This window comes from Nicotiana attenuata, chromosome 6, assembly GCF_001879085.1.
Source record: "Nicotiana attenuata strain UT chromosome 6, NIATTr2, whole genome shotgun sequence".
Taxonomy (NCBI): Eukaryota; Viridiplantae; Streptophyta; class Magnoliopsida; order Solanales; family Solanaceae; genus Nicotiana; species Nicotiana attenuata.
This window is the reverse complement of record NC_031994.1, coordinates 68,278,680-68,298,393: the sequence shown is the minus strand read 5'-3', so window position 1 is coordinate 68,298,393 and position 19,714 is coordinate 68,278,680.

Genomic DNA, 19,714 nt, shown 5'->3' with positions numbered 1-19,714 from the left:
AGCGCATTCGAGAACGACAGTATGATGATCCCCATTTGTGTGTCCTAAAGGACACGGTGCAACACGGTGGTTCCAAGCAGGTCACATTGGGAGATGATGGAGTTTTGAGGATGCAAGGTCCTATTTGTGTGCCTAATGTGGATGGACTTCGAGAGTTGATTCTAGAGGAGGCCCATAGTTCCCGGTACTCTATTCATCCGGGCGCCGCTAAGATGTATCAGGACATGCGACAGCATTATTGGTGGAGGAGGATGAAGAAGGATATTGTTGCATATGTGGCTCGGTGTTTGAATTGTCAGCAGGTAAAGTACGAGCATCAGCGACCTGGTGGTTTGTTCCAGAAGATTGAGATTCCTGAGTGGAAGTAGGAGCGCATCACTATGGACATTGTTGTTGGACTCCCACGGACTCAGAGGAAGTTCGACGCAGTATGGGTTATTGTTGATAGGTTGACCAAGTCAGCGCATTTCATTCCTGTGGCGATTTCCTATTCTTCTGAGAGGTTGGCTGAGATCTATATCCGGGAGATTGTTCGTCTTCATGGTGTGCCCGTGTCTGTCATTTCTGATCGAGGTACGCAATTTACCTCGCATTTCCAGAGAGCAGTGCAGCGTGAGTTGGGCACACGGGTTGAGTTGAGAACAGCATTTCATCCTCAGATGGACGAGCAGTCCGAGTGTACTATTCAGATTTTAGAGGATATGCTCCGAGCTTGTGTTATTGACTTTGGAGGCTCGTGGGATCAGTTTTTGCCTTTAGTGGAGTTTGCTTACAACAACAGTTACCAGTCGAGCATTCAGATGGTTGTTGATACCCAATTTTTTCCGTATACTTTCAAAATAGCATATGTATGCATATATAAGTATGCCCAAGAATTTTAGTATTTTTCCCAATTTTTAAAGGATTTTTAAATCAATTTATTGCCCATTTTTAGCAGTACAAAAACCAATAATTATTCCCGAAATTATCATTTTCGGTGAATAACTTATTTTTTTCTCATATTTACACCAAAATATAGCTAGGGTAATTTCTATACATTTTTACAAATTGATTTAGTATTTTAAAAGCCAAATTGCATACAATTGCAATTTTAGCCTATTTTCAGAATTAACAGCATTTTATAATTATGAAATTGGTTTCAATATTTTTAAATTAATATTTGTATATTATTAACTGATCCAGTACTTTTAGTTTGTTTTCGAAATCATTTTTTACTATTTTTTATAAATTTAAAAAGGAAAAGTGGCTATTTAACTGATAGCCTCATTTGCATATCAGTTATAGCAAAATTAATTCCTCAATTAACCCAATTTCAGACCTCAAACGGACCAGCCCAATTCCAATTTAACCCATTCGTTAACCCGTTTAAAACTACCCGACCCAGATCCCTTTTTATCCTGGCCGTTGATCTCTGAGATGAACGGCCCTTATCCGCCCTTGCCCTTTTTAATCCTAAAGACTACCCTAATCCCCTCATTTCCCTTCTATCAGCCGCCTCTGAATACCCCCCCCCCCTCTCAAACTCTCTCAAATGTTCTTGAAACCCTAATTGTCTTCTACTGACTTCTACCTCAAGCTCACTGGAATCCATGGCCTCTCAGGCCATGGATGGCTTAAACTCATCTCCCTCTGCTCTTAAACACTTGTTACTCGAAGGTTCGAGGTCTGACCTCAAAGGTTTTCGTTCAGATCTTCGCCGATTCAGGGTTCTATGGCCATCTCCGGCACACTTTGGTGTTTTGAGCATGGTTCTGACTTATCCTACTCAGATCGGATCTTTTCCAAGCCTTTCTCATTATAGGGTTCTTCTGAAACCCTAACTATTCAAGGTTCTCTCCGATTTTTCTTATATCTGTCACATATCTGTGCTTTACTTGAGTTTTAAATGTTTTCCCCAATTTTCTTTCAAAAATTACTTCTTTCTGATTTAGGGTTTCCTGAAAAGCCTAAAATGTTTCTCTGACTTTTCTTTTTCTTTGTGTGTATTTGTCTATACTGTGTTCTTATGTTTTCTTTTCTACCACGCATGTTATTCTACTGTGTTCTTATGTTTTCCTTTACTATACATGTCCTTCTGTGCTTTGTTTTTGTACTGTGATACCTATATGTTCTTTTGCTATACTTTTATGGTATTTTTGTGTTCTTCTACTGTATGTATTTCCTACTGAGTTCTTAGGTTTGTTTGCCTTCTACTGAACTTTGCTTGAGTTCATCTAAAAAACCTCTTTAAATATATTTCCACTATTGTGTTCTTAAGTGTTATTGTTTTCTCTTCTACTGAACCCTGTTTAAGTCCCTTCTAAAAGGTTTTTCTTAAACATGTTTCTTCTACTACCATGTTTTTCTCTCATTAATGCTCCGAGTTAGTTTCTTCACTCTGTTTGCTATGAATTTTTCTGCTGTATTTGCTTGTCTTCTCATGAGATTCTGAAAAGAAATCTCTGAGCCTGTTGCCTCCTCATCTCTGTATTTGACTCGAGTCGGAAACCCTAGAATTTGGGGGGTTTCCTCCGAGTTTGGTCGTATGATCAGACTAGGGTTCTACTTGAGAACCCTGGACTCTTTCAAACTCATTTCTGAGTCTATGAACTAAGTTTGAACTTCTTTGTTTGCATACAATTCTGGACCTTTTTTTTAATTCTTCTACACTAGACTCTTCTATTAAATAGCATGACAGATTTCTTCGTAGCTGTATGCTTTTATATATGTGATGAATTCTTTCTTCCGAAAAGGTTTTCCAACTTATGATTGATTTAGAATCCTTTTTTAAGTTTGATTGATTGTTACTGATTTTCCTTAAAGTAAAACCTTTCTTCACCTTTTCTGACTGGATTCATTCAGACCTTGTGATTTACTGGCTGGTAATTGATTTCTTTTCCTTATTTGCATAAACCGTGTACTTTCAAGACCTTGTCCTTAAATAAACCTCTATGTATTTACCCCTCTTATACTGCTTTGAAAAGTGTTTGATTAATCTCTACCATAACTACTTTTACCCGTTTGAAATCAGAATCCCTTAATTAAAGGGAAACGTTAGGTAATTGATTTTCAAACTATTTTCTTACCTATTTCTGCTTTCTTTCTACACTATAAAAGGCACGACCCTTTCTACACATTACACACGGTTAATACGATCAAACAACTTTCAATTTAACACTTTTACACACATTATACACTTGAGACACTTACAATCTCATAGCTCTCTTCTAAAATCATAGTGTTCTGACTACATGCTTGCACTTTGGCTTTACAAGACTGCTGCTTCCTTTTCTTGTTTCCTTGAAATTGGTATGTTCTAGTTTTGGTTTCCGTCTCATCCCAATGTGTTTATTTACATCCTTTACACCCATGTTTGCTTTGCTGTCTACATTCAATGTTACTTTGCATGATTATTTCTGTGCATTTGTCTCCGCTGTGAATCCTTGCATCCTTGTTCCCCTCCATGTGCTTTGAGTTGAAGTTCAGAACATGGCAACATGCAAGTTGTTGCTCATGTTTGGACTTGATCCCTTAGGGGTACCTAACTCCCAAACAATGTGGCCTAACAGGCTGGTGGGGTGTGCCAGCACTTCCAATTGCTAGGTATGACCATTAGCCTATCTTTGCTTCCTCTTAGAATCCCTCTCTGCACTTACACTCTCTCTTAGCTTCTAAGTTCTGCCCCCCTCCTGTGAGCCATGCCTTGGGACCCCTTGAGTTCCTTCTGAACTTGGACACTTAAGGGCTGGCCTTTCCACACTGCACCATGACTCAATCTTGCAATGTATTTGGGTGTGAGCACTGCCCGGAGTCCATGAGGCTCTAAGGGAACTCTGACATACCCCAAATGAGAAACGCTTTGGATCTTGGTCTTTGGAGTTGGTTTACTACATGCTTCAGGGAGGAAACCTGAATCAGGCTCTCCTTGGTTGTAATTTTTTATGATGTAATTTCTTTATTTTATTTTGTCTGTAACAATTTTGTAATAAACTTCTGGGGTGATTAGTGAAAAAATGAAGGGTAACCATGCATGCAAAAGGGGTAGATATCATGTTCATAGGGAATATTTACACTTCTACACTCATGTATCCTGTTTTCAACTTTCACTTCTGCATCTCATATAGAGACCATGTCAATAGGTTTCTGCACTTTTGCACCTCATATAGAGACCATGTCTATAGGTTTCTGCACTTCTGCATGTTTATAGAGACCGTCTATACGTCATTTCTGAAATGCTGCATATCGTATAGATAATATGCCTATAGGACTTCCTGAATTTTGCATCTGCATCTGTCACTAGGCAAACCTGTTTATAGGTTTAAATAACTAACAACATTTTAGATACCATGCCCATAGGATTTCTGCACTCTTATTACGCCTGTAAAAGTGTTTTAAATCAGTAACGCCTAGAAAGCATGCCTATAGGAACCATCAGCTAAATCTGAATCGTCCATTCGCTTATGAGTCTAAAATCAGTGGCAACAATAACGACTCCAGAATTTATATTCCTGTAATTGACAACTTCTTTTCCTAAATAAGAATACTTCTTTTTCTGAAATTAATAGATATCATGCCTATAGATTTTCGTTTAACACTTAGGCAAGCCATAAGGTAAACTTATAAATTGAATCAGATTTTATTAACTACAACCAGCAGGCAGGCCTGATTCGGGCTCCTTATCTGAAATGTGTAATAGATCAGTCTGCTACAACTCTTAAGTTTAAATCAGACCCTAATCAGTACGTGTAAGACATGCTAAACTATATGCTTCTCTTTGTTTCAAGGAGGTCTGTTTGAGCCTTTCTATCTGTTATGTGCTTCTCCCCAAATTTGCTATATATGTGTTTTGATTGTCGCCTTAGAATTTTGTCCTTTGAAACTATAAAACCTCACACCCCTTCCCTTTAGGATTAGTAGTCCCAAATACCTCCGGGACTGATAGGATTGGGGCGGTTAGTAGCATGCAATAAGTAAAACGAGACCATTCCGCATTTAATGCCTTAATGGGGTGGGGAATGGTAGATATGGACATGATGACCACGCGATAACACCACGTGTATAAACGGTTACCGGGTGTTGTGTGGGGTGATCCATATTATTTATAAACCTAGGACCCTCTTCCCTTTACTCGTTTATTTTATTTCAAAACTGCTTTTTTTTCCTCAAATTCCAGCTTCTTCGACTGCTTTTAACTGCAATTACTTGCAACAATTATGTGAAACCCCCCCCCCCCCCTCATATTTGTAACTCCTATTTGTCTATTTGTTGTTTGCACTTAAAGTCACAATTATAGTATTGCCGGGAACCACACTAGTGGATCTCGAGGGGTTCCTAACACCTTCCCCTCGAGATAATTTCGAGCCCTTACCCAATCTCTGGTTTTCTAAATCAAAATTCTCCTTAGTGTCCTAATGCACTTAATCATTAGGTGGCGACTCTTCAATTCAAACCCAATGCCCAAAAGGAAACGAGTTGTCCTCCCAAATGTCATAAACTCGATTTCGCGAGAAAGAGGGGGCATTGACAGCATGGCCACTCCGCTGGGGATTTCTTTAAGGCTTTTACCATTTCATGCTATTTGTGACTCTATGCTTCTTTATATGTCTTTATTTGTTTAAATGCCTTTAAGTATTTTTCTTCTTCTACCGCGAAACTGACTTGGCTCTTTGTTTTTTTCCTTTATTTCTCTTAATGCTTCCCTTTATCGCTTTCCTTCAATACTGTTGTAAATTCTGAGAAACTGTTGTAGTTATTACTTTATGAACGTGCAAATACGTGACAACTTGTTTGATTATTGTAATTGCATATTCAACATCATATTCCACTCGTGTCAAACAAACGACCATAGCAACGCTTATAGTGAGTGGTTGCGCTCTTCCAATATTATCACCCCCTAAATCCGGCAAAGGCATATTTGCGGTAAAACTAGTCGATCAACGGTGTAGCCGACGGTTCCGCGCCTTTCCCTCTTGAGTTGTCCGCTCAATGGTACCAGTCTAATACCACATAGAGACCTTACTCCGTTTACATGCATCATGGTCAAACCTAGCCGAGTCAGTTATGTTGTCCGCATAATGACTCTATAAGATAGCCTTGTCCAAAGTCCACTGGGTTTCCTTGAGACCCAAACGGACCTTATCACGTTCTGTGCATTTATTTGGAGAACTAAAGTGCTTTTATGCCAATTATTGATAGTTAGTAGTCGAGTCTGGAGGGGGTAAGGGCCTAACCTTTTTCTTGCAGAAATATGAGGCACGAAGTCCCAGATTCGGCATAGTCACCCACATTCACCCCAAATTGCTAAGCTGGTGGAGGGATCTTCATTCCAGCGATCAGACACTTCTCCGGAAGTACCTGGGAAACCTACCTTCTCTCCTGGAAATTCAACCCAACAACAAAATCATAGAAGCTGCCACTCTATTCTGGGATTGTGATAGGTCTATGTTCCGCCTTGGAGACATTGAGATGACACCCTTGCTCGAGGAAATTGGAGGACTGGCTGGAATACCGTGGGAAACTCCTAGTTTGTTAATGCCGGAAAACCGCAAGGGTAGAGGTTTTCTCAAAATGATGGGTCTAAAGAAGAATCCAGACTTGACATGTTTGAAAGAGTCATACATTCCCTTTGACTACTTGTACGAAAGGTACGGTCACAACAAATCCTACTGTACTTATCCTGACGAGTTTGCCCTTACATCATTGGGACATATTCATCGAAGGGTCTTTGTCTTCATGTTCTGTTTCTTGGGGATGATAGTGTTTCCAATGAAGAAAGCAAGAATCCATACCAGGCTAGCTATGGTCACCAAAACTCTAATGGAAGGAATTGACGGACAACCATTCAGTCTTGTGTCGATGATCATTGCAGAAATGTACCGAGCCCTAGAAAGGTGTCAACAAGGGGCCAAACAACACTTTGAGGGTTGTAATATGCTACTTCAACTATGGCTCGTGGAACATCTCCAAAGGGGCGAATACCGACAGGAAATCCATCGTAGGAACTGGGAATGAATTACATCACCCAAAGCGAATGAATTACATGCCCAATATGTTCGCCCAACCAGAGAATGCTAGAGAATGGGTCGAACTCTTTGATAACTTGACTGAGGACCGAGTACAATGGATGTTCGAGTGGTTCCCTACTGAAGAATTCATCGTTTGATCCAGGGATACGCCATTTCTGATACCGATCGGTTTGAGGGGGACCTACCCTTATGTTCCTCTCCGAGTTATGAGACAGGCTGGCAGGAAGCAGGTTATACCAAGGGTTGACAAGATGAATCACTTCCGAGCTGACTTCCAGAATGACAATAGTCCGTATAGGTGCCAGGCTCAGCATATGTGGCATTGCAAAATTGTCTTGGGAAAGGACACCATTGAACCAGACAGATACCATGCTGGTTGTACCCCACACTATTCAAGCTGGCTGGAGGACAACCACAACGGTTTGGGTCAACCCGGGTTTATTCGAGGTCACAGGATCATCGATGAAAAGGCTGAGGCACAAGTAAAGTACAACCAGCTGCGCAAGAGAATTCGGGAATGTGAAAATGAGCACCGGGAAATACAAGAAGCCAATCAAAAGCTAATTGAAGAATGGAAGGAAATGGCTGTCAGCGCCAACAAACGACTGGTCTGTTTAGAGCGGGGTATAGTGGAACTGGAAAAGAAGTTTCGGAAGAGGGTTGAAGACTGCAGGATTGCTGAGGGAAATGAAGGAGGACGTCTGGCTAGAGCTTACTTGCTACTAGGACTGCGCGAGCTGGGAGAACTGTTAGAGGGAACTACAATGCCGAGTCTGGAGAATGTCCTTCTGGGACCAAATAGATAGGAATTTCCATTTTTGCTTTATAAGACGTAATAAGGCCAATGGCCATTAGTGACTTTTAATTATTATTTATTGTCGTTTTGGGACTCATCTACCTTTTATCAATAAAATGAGGCATTTAGCATTCTAAGTTCTCCAAATTAACTTGTCGCTAGGCCTACCTCGGACACAACGAGATCCCCAAAATTAGGACGCGCTTCATATTTCTTGCATTACGTGTGTAAATATTGCAACATTTCCTTACGATCCTTACTGACTTATCACCTTGTGTTTTTACTTTTTTTTGTTTATTCCCCTTCCCAAAGGTTAGTTCGTGAACTCTTGCAACATCAGCATATTTTAGAAGATCCAGGGGCCCTCGACCCACTCCTCCTCCTAGTCCTATCAGAAATAGGAAGAAAGGAAAGATGGGAAATTTGAGCAACACCAGAAAAGAAAACTCAGTTGAGCGGGTAGAGATAACTCAGGGTACTCAGGTTTCTAAGGAAAGTGCGTCCCAACTCGAGAAGAAACTGTTGAAATTTCAGAAGGAACTTACTCAAGTTCGGAACTTGGCAAGCTTGTCATTCTCCCTCACCACCCCAGATTTCAATTTTCCAAGCACTCAGAACCCCACACCTCCACAAAAACCACAAAACCATCCCGCTCCTCACCACCACTGCAATACTTGTCACGCATCCAACAATACTCCATTACTTATCCCGGAACCTTTGAACTCCACAAATGACAACTGCCACACCCAACACAACACCCCCATCTATGTGGAGATTGTGCCGCACTCCACCCAGTCCATCTCAAGCACACCCGAGTCCAATGATAAGGACTCGCTCATCAGAAATTTGGCCGAAGAGCTTAAAAGGTTAACCACCAGGATTCAAGGCATTGAAGGAAGTAAGGAAATTGAGGGGCTAAACTATGAAGATCTATGCATACAGCCCAATGTCGAGCTGCCTGAGGGGTACAAACCTCCCAAGTTCGAAATGTTTGATGGTGCAGGGGATTTGCGGGTAGGGGACCGCATCTGTGGTCCCGCTTCTGCGAGAGGGGGTCCGCATCTGTGGAACTGGGCCAGGCGGGCTGGGACCGCTTCTGCAGTCTTTGGGCCGCTCCCGCGGAGCTGCTTTTGTGGAGAAGGAGCAGCATCTGCGGTTCCTGGGCTCCTCCCCCTTGGACGCATCTGCGATTGGTTGACCGCACCTGCAGTTTAGCACCTGCGGCTGACCAACCGCAGGTGCGGTTATGACAGATAACTGGAGCTTCAACTCCTTTCAAATTTTTCCAACTTCACTCGAGCCTCGTCCGATTGAAGCTTAGGGCCCCCGGGCCCCGCCCGATTATACCGACAGGTTTAAAATCGTAAAATGGACTCGCTCGAACCCTCAGAACGCCTGAAACAACGCTAAATCTAAGAATCACCCCCTAAAACGATTTAAATCAAACTTATAAAATTCAAGTTCTTCAAATTACTTCCAACGCAACGAAACATACTTATACTACTCGGATTGACACCAATTTTGCGTGCAAGTCTTAAAAGGCAATACGGAACTATTCTCGGTCTCAGAACTCCGTTCGGACCTCGATAACACAAAAACCCACTCCACACCAAATATTTAAGAACTTCAAAATCCTTAAGGAATCAACTTTCACTATTAGGCACCAAAACGCTCCCGGGTCATCCAAAACCCGATCCGGACGTACGCCTAAGTCCGAAATCATCATACAAACCTGTTGGAATCTTCAAATTCGGATTCCAAGGTCGTTTACTCAAAACGTTGACCTAAGTCAAACTTGGCATTTTAAGCCAACCTTAAGGAACCAAGTGTTCTGATTTCAACCCAAATTCATCCAAATCCCGAACCAACCATTCCCGCAAGTCATAAATCAGTAAAAGCAAGTATGGGAAGTCTTATTTAGGGAAACGGAGTTCTAAAAAGCCAAACAACCAGTCGGGTCGTTACAAAAATGGAGTAGTAAAGACGATGTTATGATATCAGTAAACACAACATGACTGAGTATAAATCTTAAATCAAAACAGTGAGAGGATAATAAGAAAAGGCCCTTAAGGGTCGAAAAAGCTTTCTCAAGGCCCAAATACGGCATTCAGCCCAATGTATAGAAATTCCTTCTAAATCACATAAGTATCATATAGTTTCAGCTAATAACGCAACTTAATAGTTGCTACAGGATGGACCAAGTCACAATCCCTAACGGTGCACACCCACACGCCGGTCACCTAGTATGTGTGTCACCTCAAAGTAGTGCAACGATGTGAAATCCGGGGTTTCATACCCTCAGGACTAGAGTTACAATCATTACTTACCTCAAACCGGTCAAATCCCTACTCCGTGACGCCCTTGTCTTTGGAATCGGCCTCTGAAGTCCTGAGTCTGACCAAAAGCAATACAATGCAATCAATATAGGCCAATGAACCAATTCCATACGAAAAATTATCAATTTAGACAAAAATCCTGAAATTCACCCAAACCCGGCCCTAGGGCCCACATCTTGGAATCCGACAAAAATCACAAAACTAGTAACTCCTTTCACTCACGAGTCTATACATACATAAATCATCAAAATCCGACATCAAATGGGCCCTCAATTCTTTAAATCAAACTCTCCAATTTCCAAGCCCTAACCCCTCAATTGTCATCCCTAATTTCTACCAATTTCATGCTTAAACAACTGAAAATTACCATAATCACAAGTATTGAGCTCAAGTAACTTACCCCAATGAGTATCCCCATGATTCCCTCTTCAAAACCCTCCAAAAAGCTCTAAGTCAGAACAAGAATGGTGGAAAATAACTCAAATTCGCGAAGGGTTCAATTTATACCTTCTGCCCAGGCATTTCTGCACCTGCGGCCCTATGCTCGCACCTGCGCAACCGCTTCTGCAGTTTTCACTTAATCGCCTAAGGCCGCTTCTGCAGTCTACTCCTCGCACCTGCAGTCTCGCAGGTGCACTCCGTCTTCTGCACCTGCGGTCCAGCCTCATCTTCCCAAATCCCACATATGCGGTCCTCTTCCGCTTCTGCGGCCACCGCACCTGTGATCCCCACTCCGTAGGTGCGGTTATGACAGCTGAAGGAAATCTTCACCATTCCTCCAAATTCCATCCCTGATTCGTCAATCACCCGAAATCAACTCGAGGCCCTCGGGACCTCTACCAAACATACCTGTTACACCCTGCAACATTACGATGAAGTTACGTCCTGATGTAATATATTACGATGATGTTACGCCTTGCCGTATTACATTACGATGATGTTACACCTTGAAGTATTATATTACGATGATGTTACACCTTGAAGTATTATATTACGATGATGTTACGCCTTGCAGTATTACATTACGGTGAAGTTACGCTTCGCAGTATTAAGTTACGACGATGTTGCACCATGTAGTATTGTACGTTGAATTTGTCGTAAGGTAATTGACATCATTCCAAGGAAAAGATTATTTGGAGATTATAAGTGATGAGTAAATTCGGGAAGGTGAGAGGGGAAGCAAGTGAAAGAAAATGAATTTCGTTGAAATTTGGCATTTTGGGATAGAATACGGCCCGAGCTAAAATACCCGGTATTTATGGACTAGTACCATACAAGGTACCACATGACCATGATAGTAAGGTATGTGAAAAGTGAGTAATATTTTAAGTAACTAAAAATAATTCTTAATTATACGGGTAATTGGTTAATTACCGGGTAACAGGACATTACCTAATTAACTAATAAGTGGATAAAGTTCAATAAATTCCATCCCCCTTAAACGTGGCAGCTAGCCACATTGTAAAGAAATGAGTAAGTCATTTCTTTGATAGGTGTCAATCAAGTAACAAGAAAGAGACATTTTATCTCTTATTATACAAATCTTATCATTAGGACAATAAGGAACAAAAAAGGTTACCAAGCTTTAGCAAAGCTTATCAGATTCAAAGCTTTACTGCAAATCCAAAAATGTTGCCTTCTTTCACACATCTTGAAAGCATTAGCTTTCTTTAGCCATTTCAAAAGCTTTCGACAATCAGAAACCTTAGGACCCTTTACCATTCAAAAAGGCATTATTATTTTACAATCCAGAGAACGTTAGCTACTTCGAACCTTTCAAAAATTAAGAACGTTAGAAACAGTGACGATTTGAGCTCCTACGAAGAATATCATACGAATTTTTCCCTACTCCAGATATGTTAAGGCTATCCCTTCTTTCTTTTGCCATGATCTATACGACACAAACGAAACGAGCAAATGCACAAATTTCATAAATAACTCTATTCATAGAAGTATTAAAGATATTATATTCTTGAATTTCCATGAGTCATAATATTTTATCATTTGTTCATGGGTCTCAGAAAAATACGAAAGTTGAAAGGAGTTTACTGTATGATATTACTCAAAGGCAAAATGGTCTTATGACATTCCGAAAGATGTTATTAATGTACTTTTCATGCATTGCATTCATGTAAATTGACCCATGACCAGATGGCGTTATATACGCGTATATATGTATGTATATATATGTATATGGGATATGGGAAAGGTTATGGCGTTATATACGCATCACCACCTGATCAGCTGGTATACGTTAGTAATTTTGCCCACAGTGGCCGAGATGATATGATGGGATGCGCTCAGAGGCTGATGATGTTATGAAACATGTAACTATGCAGGACATGACATTCATACGAATATGCATGACATTATAATTATTTCATGATTTACAAAGTTATCCAGACTTACAGGTGGAGTCATTCACTCTATATTTCCTCCATGTCTATTATGTAGTTATTTATGCTTTATATACTCGGTACATTATTCGTACTGACGTCCCTTTTGCCTGGGGACGCTGCGTTTCATGCCCGCAGGTCCCCATAGACAGGTTGAGAGCCCTCCAAGTAGGCTATTAGCTTAGCGGAATATGTTGGTGCGCTCCATTTGCTTCGGAGTTGCTTGTTTGGTTAGTATGATTTTGATGTGTATTGTTTGGTATGACGGGACTCTGTCCCGACCTTTACAAAAATTATGTATTCTTAGAGGCTTGTAGACAGATTTCATGTACGTAAAAAATGGTACGGTCTTATCGGCCTATGTTCAGTATACGAGTGGTTATTTTGGTCTTATAGGCCCGTAGTTCATATGTATAAGTTTGTATTCCCTCATGCTTTACTCCGGTTCATTTACCTATGATGGAATAATATGAAAGTTATGTTATGTTTGTACTCGGTCGAGTAAGGTAAAGGGTGCCCGTCGCGACCATCGGTTCGGGTCGTGACAAAAGTGATAGCAGAGCAGTTCTGTCCTAAGGAGTCTACAAGTCGTGTCTAGTAGAGTCTTGTTTATGGGTGTGTCGTGCGCCACACTTATAAGCAGGAGGCTATAGGGCATTTAGGATTGTCCCTCTTTTTTCTTACTCTAGATCGTGTGGTAGAGCTCACTTATAAGAATTCAAATTCCGAAATTCTATTTTATTTGTAATAAGATGACATCTACATCCGGAAAGAAGGTTGGAAAGAGAGATAATTGTGGAAGAGTTGAGTCAGAGGAATTCGATTTTTGTATGATGCCTATGATAAGTAAATGTGAGGTCTTTAGCAGATCATGGGTGTACTGACAGGTGTAAGCTTCCTGATAAGAAGCCTTAAGGCAAGAATGCCTATCCACCTTTATGGCAAAAGACAATGAGAGATTAAAAAGATAATTACAAGTTTCAACAAGCAAAAGACGCAAGATGTAGAAGGGTACGAGGCACCCAGTTAATGAAGGTTAACAATGTTTATTATTCTGGCAGAGGAACATAAGCTTTTTGAGTTATATTCAACAGTAACAAAGGTATGTACAATTGGTCACACCCATTTCCGTTATGCCTTGTGGGGGCTAACAGGTATATCAAGATCTGGCTGGGGTAACCCAAATTGGTGAATGAATTGCTTGTGTTAGTTAACATTGCCGAAGGATATTGCAAATGTGCTAATAGATCTCCTTGTGAGACACCCAGATGGTACACTCTAGAATATGAAAATTAGATGTGAATACTAGCATGATCAAAAAAATAGAGAAGAAATGACAGTATTACAGAGTCTAGTCAAGTGACCGAAGAGACTAGAGGTGACAGGCCTTAGGATAACAATAGAGTATATGCCATAAAGTCATATCCTCATCTCAAGGAATAAGTTCATGACTCTAACGTGATTACCAGAAGGGAGAATTAAACCCAGAATAATAGAAATCAGTATGGGCTGGTGAACAAGATAAACTAAACATGAATTAGGGGCTGAGAGATTTGATAATGGTCGGCATCATGAGAATTTCAGATCGCTTTCCGGCAACAATACAATGGACAACAGAAGAAGATTCATGAAAAATTCAGAGAATGGTCATTTTGGAAGACGCTTCCCCAAAGCAAGCAATGTGAGCAGAGTTAAGCTTAAGTGACTGTATGTGCCAGTTACACTATGTGTCACCATCGCGAGTGAGGAATTTGTTTATCCTTGGTACAAAAGGATTACCGCAAGTGAGTAAGGGTCATCGATGATGTGAAAGGACGCCATAGATGAAGAGGAAAAACATCTATAGGCAGGTTGTCATAGCTCCAAGTCTTAGTACTCCCCAAAAGGGGGGAATATGGAATGATAAAGAAAGAATGCGATAAAAATGAGAAAAGGAGGAGATTGCACTTATCCAAATGTTACAGATATGCTATGATTCCAGGTCGTTATGTAATCCAAATGTTACAGATATGCTATGATTCCAGGTCGTTATGTAAGCACGAAGTCAAAAAAAAAAGGGAAGTAGGGGTTCCTGCCCGTGATGTTATTGATAGATAAGGAGCCAGCACGTAAAGTAAGTTAAGACAAGGAAATAACCCAAGAACGATTACGCAGAATATGGATATGAGAATGGGCCAACGAGTAAGTAGTAGTTGATTCAGAAAGAGCCTAGTCATGACTATTCAAGAAGTTACGGACAAATCAGTAGATCATGCAAGATGAATGTAGTAAACCCCAACATGGAGAATTCAGCCTCGCAGTAATGTCATTATAATACTTGAGATATATTCAAAAAGGAGTAGGGTAGTTAAAGGTACCGTATGAGTGTTACGGGGATAAAAGAAAGTGCCACTGGGAAGACAATCAAAATGTCAGTTTAGAAGCAACCCTACAAGCACAAGGTCACGGAGGTAAGCAACTACGGATAATTATAGGCAAGGAAGGATATCAAAAGGTCCGTAATAAGCTCACAGCTTTACGAGGGTCAAGGGTTCTCCCTAAGTACTACAACGAAAGACTAGCTGAGGAAATAAGGAAGAAGGCTTCAACTTAAGCACAACGACCTAAAGAGGAAATGGTCGTGTAACAACAGTCTCACGACAACATTTTAAGCACTCCAAAGGAAAGTGGCACCTACCGTGACTAATGAACTGGAAGTAAAATTAAAAGTAATATTCGACGATCATATGAGTTGCACGAAAACTCTGGCATGTATGGGCACTAAGATGAGCTAAGTATGGACGCAACAAGGGGGCAGAAAGACCAGGAAAAGTAATAGCTTACGTTGAAAGGAAGCTAAAATGGAACGAAAGAAATTATTCGATCAATGATCCAGAGTTGGTTACATTGTGAATGCACTTAAGGGTTCGGAGTTTTATACATGCAGCATATACAGCCGTAGAAGATTCTAGTAAACGTTAAAAGAAAGAATTGAGCCCGGGTCATAAACGAAAGGTTAAATTGTTAAAGGATTGTATTATGCATATTCCTCAGCACCTATGAAAGGCTAAACGGAATAAATAATACCATGAACCACAGATCGAAAGATAGCTTAAGCCGACGTATAAGCCGATCAGAACAAGGAGGAAACTAAAGAGTTACATCACCCAAGTAAATTAGGAGTTTGATTATTGGACCCAGAAAAATAGAAACATCGTGATCGAGAACATTGCAGGATCTCCCTTAAAATCAAAAGGTACGAGAGAGATAGTACAACAACCATCGTCTATAACGGCTCTATGATAAAGCCAGTTAAAAAAAAGTAACAGCCTCATAAGAAGTCAGTATGAAGCTCCCACCGGATTATAGTATTATAATAAAGCTTCAAGTTGTGGTGTGAATCATACCTCTGTGGAAGGGATGATATGAAAGAGATAGAAGATATGACGTGAGATTTTAAGTAAGTAAGGTAAATGTGAACAACGTACGAGATACTCAAATACAGAAAGTTGTGAATAGTCCACACTTCGGATAGAAGGCTAGAAGCGCGGGGATCCAATAACCGGGAATGATAGCGGCATCGTCACATGTCTTCCAGCCTATGGTTTCTAAGTACTGAGAAATCTAGTTGAGAGTGTAGAGAAGGGTTAGAGACGATGTGATGTCTCGCTTGACATTCCAGAATAACATAAGCAAATCAATGGTGCAAGCAAGTTGAAGGAAAGTTGCAAGTAGTATAAATGGATATGTATAGGTCGCATGCTAAAGTATGGTAGAGCGACAAAGTTTTAAGAAAACATGAGTAAGGATAAGGAAAGGCAAGTGAAAAGGTGATGAGAATGGATAAGTCCTCGGGATTAAATTCATGAAAAAAAGAGAGAATGGTTTCTCTAAGTTATTGAAAGTTCAGTATAGCTTGAATGAACTCAAAGGAATCTATGATTAATATCATTTAGAAAGAATGAAATGCCGACCTGGTAATAAAATGAGGGTGTATTTGTGACAGATAAATGATGACGTTTGGGCCTTCGTTTGAAAAATAATTTGAAAAAAAAAGAAGAGAAGGAGAAAAGATTTCACTTACGGCACGAGATTAGGATACCCCCATAAGGTGAATCACATTGAGACACTATGAAATACGATTATGGAAATTACTTCAAATATTCCTCAATGCAACGTAAGCCCTAGCGGTAATGCATTGCGTAAGGAGTTTCAAGTCTTCAAGTGGAGGATTGTAGATTAACATTGAGGAAAATCAGCAATGGACAGATACAAGTTACAAAGTATGACATGAGATTGCACCATCCTTCTTAAGACGAACGGTAATGAAGGAGCATTAAAGGATTGAGATTTATACCTAAATGATAAGCAACAAAAGTAACTGGGAGTTTGGTAAGCATACCTCAGTAACGATAAATTGAAGTAAAAATTATGGTATAGTATGATCCATGTAGATGCAGTAAATCCATACGAATGGATAACCAGATCAATGAAATAAGATATGGCCATATTCGCATGTTCTACAAAGTATCGAGCGAAGAACTTCAGTACACCTATAGATGCCCAGAGAGGCATCCTATTAAGCCTTGTATATATTTACAAAGTAAGGCCTAGAGATTGACTAAAAGCTAAAAGGAAAAAAGAAAAGATGACTCGCATAAGCGCACATACAAAGCCAGGGTCATACAGGCTGCATTAAAGGAGGTAGCAACAGTTGCGAGATTAGAAAGATTTCGACCAAAAGTCATGATATTAGCAAGAAGACTAAAGGGGGGAATACCCTAGACTTTGGATTTATTCACAGAGCAACTGCTTAAATGGCAATGAGAGTATTAAGGTATTCACAAGAGCTATAAGTTATGAAAATGATAAGAGCATCGGTCAACATTCGAGGACGAATGTTCCAAAGGGGGGAATGATGTTACACCCCACAATACGTCCTGACGTATTATATTACGATGATGTTACGCCTTGCAGTATTACATTACGATGATGTTACGCCTTGCAGTATTACATTACGATGATGTTATGCCTTGCAGTATTACATTACGGTAATGTTACGCTTCGCAGTATTAAGTTATGACAATGTTGCACCCTGTAGTATTGTACGTTGAATTTGTCGGAGTAATTGACATCAGTCCAAGGAAAATATTATTTGGAGATTATAAGTGATGAGTAAATTCGTGAAGGTGAGAGGTGAAGCAAGTCGAAGAAAATGAATTTCGTTAAATTGTGCATTTTGGGATAAAATACGGCCCGAGCTAAAATACCCGGTATTTATGGACTAGTACCATACAAGGTACCACATGGCCATGATAGTAAGGTATGTGAAAAGTGAGTAATATTTTCTGTAAGTGAAAATAATTCTTAATTATACGAGTAATTGATTAATTACCGGGTAACGGGACATTACCTAACTAACTAATAATTGGATAAAGTTCAATAAATTACACCCCTCAAACGAGGCAGCTAGCCACATTGCAAAGAAATGAGTAAGTCATTTCTTTGATAGGTGTCAATCAAGTAACAAGAAAGAGACATTTTATCTCTTATAATACAAATCTTATCATTAGGACAATAAGGAACAAAAAACGTTACCAAGCTTTAGCAAAGCTTATCAGATTCAAAGCTTTACAGCAAATCCAAAAATGTTGCCTTCTTTCTCACATCTTGAAAGCATTAGCTTTCTTTAGCTATTTCAAAAGCTTTCAACAATCAAAAACCTTAGGACCCTTTACAATTAAAAAAAACATTATTATTTTACAATCTAGAGAACGTTAGCTACTTCAAAGCTTTCAACAATTAAGAACGTTAGAAACAGTGACGATTTGAGCTCTTACAAAGAATGTTATGCGGAATTTTCCCTACTCCAAGTATGTTAAGGCTATCCCTTCTTTCTTTTAGCATGATCTATACGACACAAACGAAACGAGCAAATGCACAAATTCAATAAATGACTCTATTCATAGAAGTATTAGAACTATTACGTTCTTGAATTTCCATGTGTCATAATATACCATCATTTGTTCATGGGTCTCAGAAAAATACGAAAGTTGAAAGGAGTTTACTTTATGATATTACTCAAAGGTAAAATGGTCTTATGACATTCCGAAAGATGTTATTCACGTACTTTTTATGCATTGCATTCATGTACATTGACCCATGACCAGATGGTGTTATATACGCATATATATGTATGTATATATATATATATGTATATGGGATATTGGAAAGGTTATGGCGTTATATACGCACCACCACCTGATCAGCTGGTATACGTTAATGATTTTGCCCATAGTGGCTGAGATGATATGATGGGATTCCCTCAGAGGCTGACGATGTTATGAAACATGTACCTATGCACGACATGACATTCATACGCATATGCATGACATTATAATTATTTTATGAATTATAAAGTTATCCAGACTTACAGGTGGAGTCATTTACTATATATTTCCTCCATGTCTGTTATGTAGTTATTGATGTGCTTTACATACTCGATACATTATTCATACTGACGTCCGTTTTGCCTGGGGATGCTGCGTTTCATGCCCGCAGGTCCCGATAGACAGGTTGAGAGCCCTCCAAGTAGGCTATCAGCTCAGCGGAAGATGTTGATGCGCTCCATTTGCTTCGGAGTTGCTTGTTTTGTTAGTATGATTTAGATGTGTATTGTTTGGTATGGCGGGACTCTGTCCCGACCTTTACGAAAATTATGTATTCTTAGAGGCTTGTAGACAAATGTCATGTACGTAAAAAATTATACGGCCTTATCGGCCAATGTTCGGTCTTATAGGCCCGTACTTCATATGTATAAGTTTGTATTCCCTCATGCTTTACTCCGGTTCATTTACCTATGATGGAATAATATGAAAGTTGTGTTACGTTAGTACTCGGTTGAGTAAGGTACCGGGTGCCCGTCGTGGCCATTGGTTCGGGTCGTGACAATACCAACAAGTCACATGTCAACCTATGAACTTAGTCGAACCATCGGAACACTTAAAACAACATCAAAAAACCCAAATCACCCTCGGATTCAAGCCTAAGAACTTCTAAACTTCCAAATTCCGAAAACGATGCCGAAACCTACCAAATCACCTCCGAATGACCTGAAATTTTTCACACACATCACAAATGACACTATGGACCTACTCCAATTTCCAAAATTCCATTCGGACCCCGATATCGACATTTCCACCG